The sequence below is a fragment of the Chinchilla lanigera genome, unplaced genomic scaffold (assembly GCF_000276665.1).
Source record: "Chinchilla lanigera isolate Chin_1 unplaced genomic scaffold, ChiLan1.0 scaffold00035, whole genome shotgun sequence".
Lineage (NCBI taxonomy): Eukaryota > Metazoa > Chordata > Mammalia > Rodentia > Chinchillidae > Chinchilla > Chinchilla lanigera.
In genome coordinates this window covers 21,612,316-21,624,351 of record NW_004955436.1, presented here as the reverse complement: position 1 = coordinate 21,624,351, position 12,036 = coordinate 21,612,316, and positions in this window count along the sequence as shown.

Here is a 12,036-nt window from a genome sequence, read left to right as displayed (position 1 = left end):
GTCGCCATGGGTGGTGGGACCCTGAAGGAGTTTCTAGGTTCTTGTGCGCAGTGAACAAGGAACTGAACGTGGCCGCAACTGTAAGAAGTAGGAGAGTTTAGCGCGGTTTAAAGAGGCGATTGTGCGCTCAGAGCAAGCTGGTACCTTAGATGCAAAGGCAACCCGCATGGCCTCTGAGCGCCGGGGTCCAGGGCGCCTCCCATTGGGTCTTTGGGACGGGACTGACGGATTGATTGGTGGGGCGCCGAGTGACGTCACTGGGCCTATCGAGCAGCCCTTTCCCATGATTCCTCTGCAGCCCTCGCCGTGGTCCGCATTAACAGCGCGGCGGCTTCGGGTCGCCCGAGCCTGCGCGGTGGTTGTGGCTGAAGCAGCCTGCAGTGGGTCCTGCAGGCGGAAGGAAGGATGAGGTGCTGCGTCCCAAATCCTAACGAGCCCGCCGGGTTCTCCAGGGCTCTCCCGAAATTTCACCAGGGGCTTCAAGGTTGCAGAAAGCAAAGGCAGCACACACCAAGGGCGAAAGGGAGAAAGCGGAGAACAGCGAGTCAGGCTCCGGGCGGGAGAGTGGCATCCCTCCGGGAAGGCCCTCGGTCTAACCTTGGGTTGTTTGTCCCAGCACAGGATCACCCAGCTGCTGCCTTGCGACACCTAAATTGTGCTCAGTATTTTTGTTTCCTTTCTTTCTTTTTGAGACGGACTCGCTATGTAGCCCAGGCTGGCCTCAGATTGACAGCGATCCTCCTGCTTCAGCCTCCTGAGTGGCGGAATCGCAAACAGGCACCACCACACCCTGGCTGCTGGGAGAGTCGCCTCTTGTCCACCTTTGTCCACAGAGTGCGGGCGCTACCTCAGTCCTTCCCGGGTCTTTCAGGGTACAGGGCCCTAAAGTTCCACCCCTCTCCCGTCCTGTGAATCTTTAGGCAGCTGGTTTCCCTAACGCGTGCTGACATGTACAAACATGTCCACATGTGACCACGCTGCCACCACTCCCAGGTCTGCACCCAGGAGCTGCTGAGCACATACTTCTCAGATGACTCAGAATCCTGGGGACACTGAGGCCCTGCCCAGCCAGGGAACTGATGTGGTGTCACAACCGCCAACACACTGTAAACATTCACAACAGGAAAAAGATTCTTCTGTATGGAGCCCAGACTGGCCTCCAACTCACAACCCTCCTGCCTCAGCCTCCCTCTCCACCCATAGTTCTGGGCTTAAGGTGAGCAAGACATGCCTGGCAGGAATAGAATTATTATGATGATGATTATGATTATTATTGTACTGCAGACTGACCCCAAGGCCTTCACACGCAGCTACAGTCTGAGCCTGTCTTTTTGTTGTAGTTTTGGCTTGTTTTTTGAGACAGGGTCTCCCTATGTAGCCCAGTCTGGCCTTGAACTCAGCGATCCTCCTGCCTCAGCCTCCCCAGTGCTGAGATTACAGGCATGTGCCACCACACCTGACTCTGAGTCCTTCTTAACTTTTTTTTTTTTTTTTGAGACAAGGTCTCATTAAGCTGCTAAATCAAATCGCCCAGGATGGGCCAAATTTGTGATCCTCTTTCCTTCAGAATAGTTTTTGAAGACTTTGTCAACATCTTTCTGTACCTGGTGATCACTTTTCCCCTATCTTGTGAATCACTCTCCACTGGATAAATTTGGAGAAAATGAGAGATATGACTTTGCATAAAAATGGTTTTCAGAAGATTATAGTGTGGCCAGGAGTGGTGGTGCACGCTTGTAATCCCAGCACTCGGGAAGCTGAGGCAGGAGGAGCTGGAGGCCAGCCTGGGCTACATAGAGAGACCCTGTCTCAAAAAAGAGAAAAAAAGTGAGCTAACTTTACTGCGGAGGGTAACAAACTATCCTCAAAACAGTATACCTGCGTTAGTTACAATATTTAAAGGCAAATAGCTTCAAGCTGAGACAGGATCACTGGTCACCTGCAGCCCGCCCCCGCCTGGAGCTTCCTCGGGACCCTGTGGGCGCTTGAAGCAGCTGCCTGAGTCCTTCTGGGTGAGCTGTATCTCAGCACGCAAGGTCACGTTCCTAGCAGCGCGCGCGTGACCGTGACTGCAGTTTATTATTGCTGAGCATGAACGGCAAGGGGACACTAACTGCCCCCATTCTAAGAAGAGCCGATAGAGGCTTCTGTGTTCCATGCTCTCCCCGCTCATTTGTGGTTGCTGGTGGAGGGTACCACAGCCCGCTGCTGGCCAGAGCTGTCCCCAGGGTCGCAGCACCCCTGGCTGGGCTTTCTAGCCTTGTGTCACAGCCCGGCAGCCACAGAGCGTCTTCTTTACTTCCTTTGCTTCAGCTTGGTCCGCTCTGGACTTTCCCATCCGGCTGCAGCTGGTGAGGACTTCCTGCTCGGCAGCTGGGCCTGAGTCATGGCGCGGGGCACGGTGTGAGGCCGCCTCCGGGTAGGACGCGCGAGGGCTCAGCTCTCAGTCCTATGGTCTGTCCGTCGGTCCGTCTGCAGGTCCTCCTCCCGCTCACTGGAGACCTCCAGGCTCTAAGCTCTGCACCCTCGGAGGAGGAATCGCAGCACGCAAGAGAGGCCGAGGGGGGCCGAAGGACTTTGAAATGCAAACCAGGAAACCCCCTGCCCTGGAACCAGACCGGACTGAGCCTGAGCAGCCTGCAGGAGCTGGGGAACCTGGAGCGCTCTGCAACCTGCACAGGTCTCCTCCGGGATGTGCAGTCCTTCTATGAGCATAGAGCAACTGGAGCGCCAACCCGGCTCACTGGAAGTTTGTGCAGAGAGCCGGTGGTGGCCAGGCGTGGAGACCTACGCCTGCAATCCCAGCACTCAGGAGGCTGAGGCAAGAGGATCATCTGGAGTCTGAGGCCAAAACGCAGAAAGGCCTGTTTTTCTCCTCTTACAGTTCGGAGATGAGAATGCTTGCAGCTTTCCCTTCTGCTGTCCCGAGGCCCTGGCCCTAAAGCCATACCGCAGAGGAGCACCCACCGTTAGCCTCTTACTGCAGGTGGACTGCCCGGAGGCAGGGCCAGCAGCTCCACAAGCACCACTGTGACGGGCACCCCTCCTCCCTTGTCACCGGGTCCCCACGGCAGCCTGACTGCAAGGAAGCCGAGACACGCAGTCTGCGCCGCCGTGAATGTGGTGAAGAGATACCTTGTGCGGCTGGGGGTGTGAAAGGATCGAGAGGGGTGCTGTGATGTCCCAGCTGCACACAAAGAGTGCGCTCGGCTTGCGTCGCAAATGTGTAATAATAACAATGTGAAAAGTCACCAGGGAGAGAGCGGCTGACGCAGGGATGATTTACTGCCTTCGCCCCAGAGCCCCGGAGCACATATGTAGGCAGATGCAAGGCACCTGGGTGCATTTGTTATTCGCTGCTTTTTTCAGACAGAATCTCACTATGTAGTCCATGCTGGCCTTGATCTCTCAGCAGTCCTCCTGCCTCAGCCTCACGAGTGCTGTGATGACAGGTGTACGCCACCATACCTTGTGACAACACACTTCCATTTAAAGTGTTAATAAAGCCATCTATATCTGGATGAAAATGTGGCTAAAAATTGAAATAATAATTCAAACCTAAAAGGATAATCTGCATATCATCATTTGGATTCTAAATAGGACATCAATATCTGTTATCTATAACCTCAGGTCTATAGCTACCTAGACTCTTGGGGGTGGGTCCTGGGGATTGAACCCAGAGATTCACAAAGAGCTACACCTACAGCCTACTTTTTAATTTTCCATTTTGAGACAGAGTCAGCTACATTGCCCAGGTTGGGCTAGAAATGGCAACCCTCCTGCCTCAGCCTCCATGAATGCTGCTATGTACCACCATGACTGGCCCTAACAACTTCTTTGTCCCACTCTTTTTGGATGGAGGGAATTGTAGGTTTATGTTGGAGAAATGAAGGTTGCCCCTAATACCTTCTGTTAGCACCTGGAAGCCCTGACAAAGAAAGGGTGTTCCCAGACCAGGGCTGTATGGTCCCAGCATTCCTTGAGGTTATACTTAGCATCCTGTTGTGAAGAAATTCTGGCCCACGCTCATATGTGTGTGTACGTCTTAAATAAGACATTTCAGTATTTTTACTCCTTCCCGTAAAGGCTAGGGATATATGGACGCTTCTCAAATGTTCATTTCCTGAAAGTTAAGGCGTTTAGGAGTGGAGTTGTAATGCTACTGAGTTAAATCAGAAAGTTCCAAATTTTCCTGAAGGAGAAATTTTGCCAATTTTTTTTTTTTTTTTTTTTTTTTAAGAATAATCTACTCTAAGACTTTCCAGTAGCTCTGATTTGGGGTTTTGTTTTTGTTTTGAGATAGGGGGTGGGGAGCTCACTGAGTTACCCAGATGGGCCTGGAATGTTCAACCCTCCCGCCTCAGCCTCCCTAGTGCTGGGATGACAGGTGTGCCCCAACGCAGGCTTTCACTAAGAAGGCGCTGTCGCAGGTTCTGGGCATCTTGGCTGTTCACCGGTACCGGTGACTCAACCACCACGCAGGCACTGACGCGGAGGCGAACCCGCCACCTCGTCAGGGGCACATCCCCTCGGCACCCTGGAGCTCTCTGCACGGGCTCCGGCCCACACTGTAGGCTGACGATGCCTTGGTGTGGGCTGTGGCTCAAAGGCTGTGGGGCAGAGTGGGGCCCACCATCCTCACTGAGAACATTACCAACATGCCGCTCAGGAGGCTGAGGCAGGAGGATTGCCCATAAGTTGAAGGTGAGGCTGGGCTACATAGTGAGCTCTTTTTATTTATTTATCTGGTGGAGGGGTACCAGAATCTAACTCATGACCTAGCACTTGCCAGGCAGGTGCTGTGCCACTGAGCCGCTGAGCTGTATCTCCAGCCCCTTTACATAGTGAGCTCAAGACCAGCCTGGACTACACAGCAAGAGCCTGTCTCAAGGAAACAAACAAACAAAAGACCACCTGGTCCAAACTCAATTCAAAGGGGCCAGATGTACAATCAGAACCAAGTCACAAGCAAACTCGGCACTCTGCAGACAGGCCTGGAGGAGGGGTGATGGCGCCTGCCTCGGAGGGAGATCCCTGTGTGATCCCTTACAGTAGCTCTCTGGCTGAGCACATGCCTGGAACCCTAGCAGTCCGGGAGGCTGAGGCAGAAACATGACAAGTTCAAGGACAGCCTGGGCCACCTAGAGACTTAGTGAGATCCTGTCTCAAAATTTAAAAAAAAAAAATGTAAAGCTGGAGATGTAGCTCAGTGTGACAGTCTTGGGTTCAATCCTCAGTGCAGCAAAATCCACTCATGAAGTAGTTCTAGAATGTATGGGCAGGTCTGTGTGTGTGTGTGTGTGTGTGTGTGTGTGTGTGTGTGGGGAGCCCTGGGCTGACTCAGCAGTAAGCCCTCGGAAATTGCCCTGCCACGGCTGGGAGGGGCATATGTGGTGGGCTCTACCACTCCATCGTTCCTGTTAGTTTTTTTTTTCCTGTTACTAGTTTTTAAAACAAAACTATTGAGTGTGACGACACAGGTGTGACTTCCTGACCTTCCAGTTAATGCAGCCCATACCGGAAGTGTCAGCGTGGATGGCCTCTGTGATATTACGATGCATATATTTTGGTTCTCATCCATGGTTCCCTGACCTTGGCTCCCTCTCCAAGCCAGGCTGTGGAAAGTAGGATTTCCCTTCCCCGGCAGCTCCTGGACACAGATTTTTTGCTGCTTTAGTCTCAGAGCTGAGTTGGGAAGTTCTTTTGAACCACTCTGTGTGACAGAGGTCGGAAGGTATCCTTACTCCAGGGAGGTCCTGCCCCACACCCTAGAAGGTGGGGTGTGAAGGGAGGCCAAGAAGTTTTACGATCATTCCATAATAAGCGTTTGTCCTGAAAGCCGGGTGTGGTGGTACCCTCCTGTAATCCCTGCACCGGGGAGGCTGAGGCAGGAGGATGGCAACAAATTCAAGACCAGACTGGGCTACGTAGTTCAAAGCCAGTCTAGACTACAGAGTGGAGACCCTATCTCAAAAAATCAAAAAGAACAAACAATGTTTCCTTGAGTTCTGTGAGTCATTCTATTAAGTTAGCAAACCTGAGGAGGGGCTTGTATGAGCCCAAGTCATAGGCACTCAGAAGCACAGGCGAAAATAAACCGGCACTGGACAGAGCTGTCAGCCTGTGGGATCAGACATTAATGCCGAGTAGACAGGGTCCCAACTGGACTGGATTCCAGGTGTCTGCTGCTACAGAACTGCTTGCTGGCTGGTGGGGAATAGTCCCTCCACTTTGTTTTTCTTGGTCTTTTTGAGATAAGTTCTCACTATGCAGTTCAGGCTGAACTTGAACTCACTTTGTCACCCAGGCTGGCCTTGAAGTCACAGTGATGCTCCTGCCTCAGCCTCCCAAGTGCTGGGATTATAGGTGTGTGCCACCATACCTGGCTTTTCCATACACTTTTGTTTGCTTTTTGTTTTGTTTTTAAACAGTCTCACTATGTAGTTCAGGCTGACCTTGAACTCACTATATAGCCCAGCTGGCCTCAAATTCCCAAGAATCATCCTGCCTCAGCCTCCCAAGTGCTGGGATTACAATTGTGCATTACCTCACCTGACTTCTGGTAGCACTTAGATAGAAAATGTAGGAGCTGGCGATTTAGCTCAGTGGCACAGTGCCTGCCTGGCAAGTGCAAAGTCGTGAGTTTGATTCCCGGTACTGAAAAAAAACAAACAAACAAACAAAAAACAAAACAAGAAAATGTGACACTTTCTTGGAATATCAATATTCTCTTACACCCATTTGGTTTTGTGTCTGGAAATATAAAAATAATTCTTTATATCTGCTTTCAATCTTGATCTATGGAAAACGTAGCCATTCGTGTTGATAACGCTTTGTACTTTGTCACGTGGAGCTCTTCGATCCTAATTTTCCCGGGGCCAACCTGTAAGAGCTATGACATGATAACTAGAAATAAGGAGCAGAACAGACAACAGGAAGTAGGGAGATGATGGTGTGTTCTCAGATGGGAAGGGGACCCCGGGATGGAGGAGGGGGGCAGGGGAGAGGGTGGCGAAAGGAACTGGGCCATGTCCTGTGGGTGATCAGCCCCTCAGGAGGCCTGAGAATGCGCACTGCAAACTGCACCAATAAAACCATGAACAAGTCAGCCAGCCGCCCACGGCGAAGGCGAAGGCCAAGGCCAGCAGGGAGGGCGAACGAACTCGGCAGCGCCCCTCCCTGCCTCTCTGAGTCCCCGGCTGCGGTCCCTGGCCGGCGTCTGTGTTAGCGCAGCAGGGGTTCCCACGCACAGTGCTTCTGGCTTGTGCAGAAGAAGAAACTATCGCCACGGACACAAGGTGATGGTTGGACGCCCACCTTGGACAGCAGGGTGATTACAGAGCCTCTGTCTTGTGAGCCGCCCTCTGTCCCCAGGCTGTGGGTCTTCAAAGAGTCCAGTGCCTGACAAGCTGGAGCTATGGTCCTGGAAAGCCAAAGCATAACATTTATAAGCATAGCTAAAGCTGGGGATGGTGGCGCATGCCTGTAATCCCAGCACTCAGGAGGCTGAGGCAGGAGGATCATTGTGAATTCGAGACCAGCCTGGGGTACAAGTGAGCTCAAGGCCAGCCTGAACTGCATAGTGAGACCCTCTCTCAAAAAGACAAAAAAAAAAAAAGTGTAGCTAACGGAAAGCAGGGTGTGTGAAGCACACCTGTGATCCCAGCACTCAGGAGGCTGAGGCAGGAGGATCGCCATTCATTCAGGGCCAGCCTGGGCTACATAGTGAGATCCTGTCTCAAAAAACCAGAAAGTAAACACAGGTAAATGAGCTGGTGGCTTCCTGCAAATGCAATGCTTTGCCAATCTCTGATCTCAGCCTTCTCTAGGGGCCTCGGAGAAGCAGAATGGATGCTGGGCAGAGGCTCTGAGAGTGAGGGGGCCCGAGGTGGGAAGAGAAGGTGCCCTGCTGCCTCAGCCTCCCAAACTCTGCAGGATGCCAAGGGCCAGAGCTACCCAGGAAGGCACCGTACCAAGGACAGAGCGCAAGGAGACACCTCAGGTCACTGGAAAGGAGAAGTTACTCTACAAGTACCTGAGGCAGTTGGGCGGCCTTTTCAGCAGAAGACCATCATCCTCTCCTGCCAGAAACCAAATTAAGTTCCCCATGGGTAAAAGCCAGTACACCGCCTGGTGTGCTGGTGCACTTCTGCGGAGGACCACCTGGGGACTCTGCTTGAAGGAGGAGCAGTTGTCTCTGTTTTGGCTGAACCTGACCCTATTTCCATGTATTGATGTGTGCAGAGCTGGCTGGGACTTTTCCTTGCCCTTCAGTTGGCCTTAAGCCATGCATATCGGTCCAGCCGAGGTGATGATGTGTAGTCTTTGAAGATGGCAGGCGTGTTTCCCTGACCCCCCCAGTTGTTCCCTTGTGTGAGACAGGAAGAGGCGGGAAGGAGAGCCAGGGCTCCACGCTGTCAGCACGTATGAGCCTCGAGATAGAGGCTGTGACTTCCTGGGGCTTCAGAGATCACACATCAGAGCTGAAGCACGACCCCCAAACCTTTGGTTTTTTTTTCCTTTTTTTCTTGCGGTTTCTTTTTTTTGCGGTTCTTTTTTTTTGCCCTTTGCGGGGGGGTTTTGGGGCTTTTTCCTTGGCCCGGTTCCCGGCCTTCCCTACTTCCCTCCTGTGATTCTCACAGTCACTCATCCTCAAGCCGCTCCTTCCTTCATGAATTAATGAAAGCTGGGTTCAGCCCTGGGTGGAGGCCTTTGTTCCAGATGGCCATCATCGTCGTTGGACTGAGGACCTCTCGGATCCCCATAACTACAAACATGCCTTAGTGTCTTTATTCTCGCCATGGGCTGCACTGGAAGTGGTAGGTTGGAATTAACTCGCTAGAATTCCAATAACTTTTCCACAGGATTACAAGTATAAACTTCCTGGGCCACAATGAGGATGGGGAAGGGCTCTCTATACACTCCTACACTCCCATCACTCTGAAGGCTGAGACAGGAGGATCACTGAGAGGTCGAGGCCAGTCTGAGCTACATAGTGAGACCCTGTCTCAAACAAATAAACAAACAAAAAGACCCTGTCTTAAAACAGAAAATAAAAAGGGGCACGGCCGGGGGGGGGGGACTGGAGGTGTTGCTTAGTGTTTGTTGCTGGGTTCAGTCCCCAATACTTACACGCACATGCACACTGTAAGCACGGACCTCCTGTGCATCGAGTCAGGTGCATTGAAACCTCAGCATGCCTGTCTCCAGGCAAGTCAGCCAGAGCGCTGCTTTCCCGGGTCGAGCTGGACGAGGACAGGGAGCAGGTCTTGTTCGCCGCCGCAGCCACTGCCTTTCTAGGACGCAGCCATCCTTCCCAGAACTCTAGGTGTTTATGCTCTTTGGCCTAGGATTCTGTTCCAAGAATCTGTCATCAGCAGGGAACTCAGACCTCATGACGGGGACGAATAATCCCGAGCTGAAGATGCTTCTTTCAGCACCGCGCGCCTTGTTCTTTCAGCCCTGCCGACCACACCCAGGCCTGCTTCACACTGAGCTATACACCAAATAGATCATTCTTTTCATTTTTCTTCTCTTTCTTCCATTCTTTTGTTTCTCCCTTTTCTTCTCTTCCTTCCTTCCTTCTCTCCCTCCTTCCTTCCTTCCGTCCCTGTTTCTGTTACAGGGTGTTTTCCTTAGAAACGGCTCACTAATCAAAAATATTCAGGTCCTTCTTGCCTTGAACAAAGAATTAGATAAGACAAGCCCCAAATGGTACCCAGTGTTCATTTGAAAAGTGCGAGGTAAATGCGTATGGGAGAAACCAGCTCTGCAGAGCAAATTTGGGTCAAACAGAGAAAAAGGAGGTAAAAACAGAACTGGAAGTACACTCCTTGTCTGGGAAAGGCGGTGCAGACTACAGTGCAGACTGGGCCAGCGGCTTTCCCGGGGTGGCCAGTTCTTTTTTGCCGTCCACCTCTCATGGGAGCTCACAGAAGTTCTACGTACCGCCCCGGTACCCCTGGGATCTGGTGATGGACAGGTCCCGCGCATTTCCACAGCCTGTTCTGCCACACCCTATCTCCTACAGTATTTCCACAGGGTCTCACACTGGACTTGGACTGTCTACACTGGCCTTGGACTCTGTGTAGCCAGCCTGGCCTCAAAATCATGCTCCTCCTGCCTCAGCCTCCTGTGTGCTGTGATTACAATCCTGCACTATCACACCTGGTCGTATTGCTTACTTAAAATTAGAAGGAAGCACGCTGCATGTCCCCTGCTTGTGTCAGCATTCTGAGCACCTAAGATGTGTCCCACACAGGGCCGGAAGTGAAGCTGAGCCTGGGACAGGCACTGCTGTTCTGGTCACCACATGTAGATTTTTGTTTTCTTTGGCAGTACTGGAAACTGAGCCCAGGATCTCCCAACTGAGCTACAGCCCTAGCCCATATTTTAAATTTTTAGACAAGTTCTCATTAAATTGCCCAGGTTGGGCTAGAAGTTACAATTCTCCTGCCTCAGCCTCCCAGAGTGCTTGGAGTGGGGTGGGCATGCCTGGCTAGGTACCATGTAGCCAGGCACATCTCGCCCATGGGGAGGACAGTGTCCACCAAAAGGCCATGGTCGGGAGCAGTAACAAGCCATGCTGGACCAACACCAAAAGTTATGTCCTTGGCTGTGGTTCATCTGGCTCCAGAGTGTGTGTGTGATGGAGACCACTACAAAGTGGCTCTGAGCAGGATTTAATGTTAACCAGTTGGCTCTCCGTGCTTGCTTGTGAATTGTCTGAAGCTTAGGCACCTTGTCTGGGGATGAGCGGTGGACTCATAGTAAGTGAACCTCTGTGGGTCACTGGCCACTGCTGAGGCCTGTATTGGCCTGTGAAGCTGTGATGCCTCAAAGGACAAGATAAGGCCACAGCTGAGGACGTCTGGCTCCAATCCCAATTAACTACAAGGAGACTGCCGCTGCAGGCATCTCACTCCTGCTGTGAAGGCCTTCCTGCAGATAACATAGTTCTCCTAAACTAACATAATGTATTACCTGCGGAAGCCCTTAAAGAGATTCCCAAGTCCTGCCCAGATTCTTGCATTTTCTTCAGTATCCCCCTCCTTTGTTTGTAAACCAAGTAAATATGGGCTGCCCAGGAAAGTCTTTGTCTAAACCCAGAGAATATCAAAGCTACAAGAGAGTTAGACCCTCCTGGAGCCCTGAAATCATTTCAATTGTCTCATTCATTTAAGTCTTCGTTGTCCACTCCTTTAGGAGATTGTGGGCCTGATCAGCCTGCAATAACTAAGGTTTATTTAACTTGAAGTTTGGCGCTTGAACGGGGACTTGAACCCTGGGCCCTCAGAGGACCACCTAGGCGACTCTCCTTAAAAGAGGAGCAAGTGCCTCCGTTTTGGCTGAGCCTGGCCCTTTTGCCATGTATTGATATGTACAGAGCCGGCTGGGACTTTTCCTTACCCCTTCAATTGGCTTTAAGCAATGCACATTGGTCTAGCCGAGGTGCTGATGGTAATCTTTGAAGGTGGTAGGTGCGTTTCTGGAACCCCATGGTTCCCATGAGTGTGGCAGGATGTGTGAGCCAATGCTCCACTTTGTCGCCTGGGATGAGCCTTGGGAATAGAGGCTGTGACTTCCTGGGGCTTCAAACATTACACATCAGAGCTGAAGCACTGACCCCAAAACACCAGATGCTATCTCAGTTGTGTCATGCAGATTACTCTTTCTGCATGTCCTTCTCTCTGCATTTCCAGAGGTGATTTCAGCCTCCTACCTAGCCCAGCTCACGGCACTTACATGTTCCCTGTCACTCTCACAGTCACTCATCCTTGAGCCACTCCCTTCTTTACAAATGAATAAAATCTGGGTTCCGTCCTGGGTATAGGCCTTTGTTCCAGATAGCCATCATCACGGCTGGACTTTGGACCCCTTGGCTCCCCATAACTAGAAATGTGCCTTAGTGTCTTTATTCTAGGCATGGATTGCCCTGGAAGTGGTAGATTGGAATGAACTTGCTAGAATTCCAATACAATAACTTTTCTTTCTTTCTTTCTTTCTTTCTTTCTTTCTTTCTTTCTTTCTTTCTTT